This window comes from Galeopterus variegatus, unplaced genomic scaffold, assembly GCF_000696425.1.
Source record: "Galeopterus variegatus unplaced genomic scaffold, G_variegatus-3.0.2 Scaffold1819, whole genome shotgun sequence".
Classification (NCBI taxonomy): Eukaryota; Metazoa; Chordata; class Mammalia; order Dermoptera; family Cynocephalidae; genus Galeopterus; species Galeopterus variegatus.
The window spans coordinates 68,543-73,440 of NW_007727930.1; the positions used below are offsets into that span (position 1 = coordinate 68,543).

Genomic DNA, 4,898 nt, shown 5'->3' on the forward strand with positions numbered 1-4,898 from the left:
TGTCACCCGCACCGCGCTCAGCCAGTGAGCGCACCGGCCATCCCTATATAGGATCCGAACCGTGGCGAGAGCGTTGCTGCACTCGCAGCGCCGCACTCTCCCGAGTGCGCCACGGGATCAGCCCTACAATCAGTTATGTTTTGATAAGAGAAAGAGAAAGAAAAAGCAAGTCCTCATCATGATACAGTTGACGATCCACAATGAGATCGTAATTGTCATTAATCGTTATGTACCAAATAACAGTATCAAAATGTATAAACTGTTGTTAAAGCAGAGCTTTCAAAAAGGTAAAAATATTCTGACTCTCAGGCAAATATAAAATGAAAATGTGTCACAATTTTCATTTAACTAATGAATTAATGAATAAAGAACCAGAAAGATGTTAAAACCAGTTGAGAGAGCATTTGAGAGGCTAGGTGTGCATATGTGGTTAATTTAATAGGTCGTGGGTTAGATGCAGAGCTGGTTAATGTTCAACAGGGCCATAAACTGTAACCTTTGGAGTCATCTGTTCCTCCGGACAGAGATGATTTACATCTCTACCTGCCAACAATCCAGAAGCTCACCTCCGCCCCTGCAGACTTGGGAAATACCTACAAAGCAGAGTCGAGCCTGGCATTGCCCCAAAGGAACACCTAGTAATCTCTTTTGCCTACTTCCAGGTCTCAATCTTTTTTTTTTTTTTTTTGCAAAAAGCACAAAAAAAGCAGGAAATGCAAGGAGAAATTGACAAAACACAACAGCAATGGGAAACTAATCCACTTCTATCTGAGTGAGCTCAAATAGTCAAAACATAGATAATAATAGGTAAAATATAGAGCAAGGGCTCACAGTCTCAGAAGCCCGCAGGGGCCAAGGGATAAACACATCTGAGCAAAGTGGGTTAAGAAAGAGACCAGCACAGAACCAGAATAAGCTATGACGTAAGCGTACGAAAGGCGTCAGAGGGGATGAGACAATGACACCCTTCCAGCGGCCTCAGAGTTTTGAGTCCCCGTCTGAGGGTGGTGGTCAGGAGACCTCCATTTCTGCAGGGAGCTGATCTCACCGGCCACCCCCAGCCTAAAAAGAAAAGACTGAAAATGTGAGTGATTTGAAGGGAATTCCCAGGAGGAGAGGAGGGAAGGCAGACGCCTCCTTAGATCCAGCTCAGGGGTCTACAAGAGAACTATTAGGGAATGTGGCCTGTGCCCACAACAGGGGAGCCCAAAGTCTCCTTCCAGCTGCAGAAGCCCCCGGGCCTGTCTCCTGTGGAGATGGGTGAGAGAGGGTGCGGGGAGAACCGGGTCAGAGACATGTGCGGACACAGCCTGGTGCGCGACTCTGAAGGAGGATTCTTGAGGGGGCAGCCAGCGGGGACGTGGTGCCAAGGGGCAAAAGGGGGGCGGGGGGTGGATGCGAAGACACCGTGGTCCATGGGGTCAGGACCCAGGCACAGCCTGCTGGAGGCGAGAGGGGCCTGGCCGCAGGATCGGGGAGGTGCGGAAGGGGACAATCAGCGATGGCCGGGGCGGGGCCTCACAAAGTCTTCCAGGACCCCAGACATGGCCCTCATGAGATGGAGGGGCCTGGTGCCTTACACGCCACCTCCTGTCCATGAGGTGCCATCTGGGGGAGCCGCGGCAGGAGGGCAGGACATCGATGGGAGCCTGTGAAGGCCAGGGTGGCCCGATAGATCAATCAATCAATCAATCAATCGATTGATCAATAGAGCTGTTTCCTGCCAGTGCAAGAGAGTAGAAGCTCCTGCCAGAGACCAGCCATGGGAGGCCCCAGCCCCGACGCCGCAGCTCATCACACCAACTTTACCCCTCTCAGGTCATCCAGAGTGTGCAGTCAGGCTGAGGATTAGGACAAGATTCTGCAAAAGCATTTTTTAGAGAGTTTTTGATATGCCAGGAGACCCACTCCTTTTCTCAAAGAGGAGGTGGTGGTTGTCCCCCACCTGAGCAGACTTCAGGGGACCCTCGTAGAGCTTGCTGTGTGGCCTGCTGTGTGGGCACCCTACCTCCCTCCAGGGAAATCTGGAAGTTTCTCACAGCCCCTTGAGGGACGGTGGGAGGAAGGGGAGCAGGAAGGAGAGAAGGGAGGGACCCCGCACTCCAGGATGTGTCTGGACACAGGTGCATGTGTGTTCCCAGGGGTGACACACGCAGGAGAAGCGGCCAGCATGGGATGTCCAAGGCTTGTCCAAACAGGCCTCAGCAAGGAGAAACGGAGAGTCCCCCCGACCGCATTCCCAGGGCTGCCAGCGAGGAAGCGGCAGCCAGAGCAGGCCCACATGGCCTTCCGCCCAGCCCAAGCCTCTGCCGGACCAGAGTGCACGGCAGGCTTGGGCAAGGCCAACCTCCCACCCTTACTCTGTCTCTGTCCCCAGCACCCCAGCCCTGCATCCTCCGGTGAGTGGGAGAAAGATCATTCCTTGGAAGCATGGATGTCACACGGAGTGGGACATTCTAACTACTGAACTGAGAGTGTGCTGAGGGCTCAACCATATTACCTAAGAGAGGTCATAACAGGGAGGCCCAGGTTTTCACACCAGGGCTGGGGAGACAACGTACAGTTGCCTTTTGAGAGCCCCCTCCCCCCACCGTGAGCTGGGCCTGTGCTAACGGCAGTGACATTCTGACTGTGTGTCATGGGCCCAGCCTGTCCAATCAGCGGCGTACACATGGACAGCTCCAGATTTCTCTTTTAAATCGAAAATTGAAAAAAATGAGTAACAGATATTTAACTATCATGTGTGTTTTAATAATTCATTACCCCCTTTGAAAACAGACAGAGTAAAATGAAATTCACAATATTGATACTTTGGGTTTAAGGTTAGAGATGGTCCATGTATTTGGTGTTTAAACTGTCACTTTTCAGAGAATTTGACATTTTAGATTATATGACAGATCAGCCGTGATTCCAATTTAAAATATGCAGTTGATTCTTAGGATTTAAGTTGGAAGGTGTGAGGAATTTGGCTAAATTTGTAAATAATGCTGGAAATGTTTAAGAAAACTTAAATTTGCTGTACTTAAGATTCTAATGTATTAGATTTATGACTTTTTAAAAATTACTTGGAAGGGTTTTGCTTGTCGAAGTCATAAATTGCCCAGTCAGGCATTTGAAGTGCATGAGAAGAAAATCAAACAGATTGAATTTATAGGAATTTACTAATGTGGTTTAAGGACATTTTATTAACTGAAAACAGACTGATTTCGAAGATTCATGCCTAAACTCACGCCAGCATGGAGAAGTGCAAGGAATCATGTGCATTCTATAAACTCGAATAAATGGTACTCTTGTCTCCCGTGGCTTCTGTGGGCTGCACAACAACTTTGGGTCCCCTGAGAAAGTCCACCTGGTAAAACTGTTGCGTGGTGGTTCATTGGCTCCAGTCATTCGCTACCCAGAACCTACGACCGCAGGGAAAGCTACAGACGCAGGCCGAGCTCACTCGAACAGGGGAACCCTGAAGCCCTCTGCAGAGAGGGCCGTGCAGGGTGGACGAGAATGTCACAGGCGGATTTCAGGCACAGGAGGGATCCGGGGTCAGGGTGGGGTGGGGGGTTCCAGCCTGGGAAGGTGTCTCAGCACTGGGGGAGGGTGAGACGGAGCAGCCAGTGCAGTGTCGTTAACCCTGATCTACTCGGGCCAACGACACAGTGACTTATGATGCGTGGCTCTGTAGGGAAGCCCAGATGGGCTGGGGGCCCTCCTGCTGTAAGCTGCTGCGGCCTGCCTGGGCTGGGGACCCACCTGTTCACCTTTGTGCTCACAGATCCTAGCACCCTATGGCGTGCAGTGAGGTTTGCTGGGAGAACGGCCAGCCTGGCAGGATTAGAAGAAAACGTCATGTTCTCCTGCTGTGGCATTTGGAAAGACTGTCGGAAAGAAGTGAGAGACTCCAGCTCAGTGGACTGTGGTCAGTGGAACTGTTGTTTCTCTCTTATGTTGTTTTCCTTTATGCGTTTATCCTGCCAAATGCAAAAGTGAACGAGGCAGCTCTGGATTTTGTAGCTTGCTTTTAATATTTTACTTTAAGTTTTCCATGCTTTAAAATGTCAACATCGATCTCCTGCTTAATGCTGCAGGGTCTTTGTCCCGTGTTACTCTCCTGGGTCGCTCTGCCCAGAGGTGATGGCTCCTCCCGCATTCCTTTGGCTTCAGTGATATTTTACAGCCGAGCGTCCCCGCCACTGCCTCTTCCTCCTCCTCCCCGTCCACCAGGAGGGCGTCTTCCTTTCTACGTGGACAACACTCTGATCTGAGTCGTGAATCTATTAGTGACGACTGTGTCCCCTCTGCGTGCACGCCAGTCACCCATTTCNCGAGAGACTCCAGCTCAGTGGACTGTGGTCAGTGGAACTGTTGTTTCTCTCTTATGTTGTTTTCCTTTATGCATTTATCCTGCCAAATGCAAAAGTGAACGAGGCAGCTCTGGATTTTGTAGCTTGCTTTTAATATTTTACTTTAAGTTTTCCATGCTTTAAAATGTCAACATCGATCTCCTGCTTAATGCTGCAGGGTCTTTGTCCCGTGTTACTCTCCTGGGTCGCTCTGCCCAGAGGTGATGGCTCCTCCCGCATTCCTTTGGCTTCAGTGATATTTTACAGCCGAGCGTCCCCGCCACTGCCTCTTCCTCCTCCTCCCCGTCCACCAGGAGGGCGTCTTCCTTTCTACGTGGACAACACTCTGATCTGAGTCGTGAATCTATTAGTGACGACTGTGTCCCCTCTGCGTGCACGCCAGTCACCCATTTCCAGTAGCGCACTTGACATTTCTACTGTAATGTCCCACTGTCACCTCAGAGTCATCTAAAATTAAAGCCCATTCCCTCCACACTCACAACACCTCTGCCCTTCTTGACTTCTAGGGCTGTTAATGTCTTCAGCAGCCTTCCAACTACC

At 50.5% G+C, this 4,898-nt stretch overlaps 1 pseudogene; it reads left to right on the top strand.

Annotated features, from left to right (window-relative positions):
- The first annotated feature begins 1,178 nt into the window (after positions 1-1,178).
- LOC103595688 overlaps positions 1,179-4,898 on the top strand; it is a 26,783-nt pseudogene continuing 23,063 nt past the window's right edge.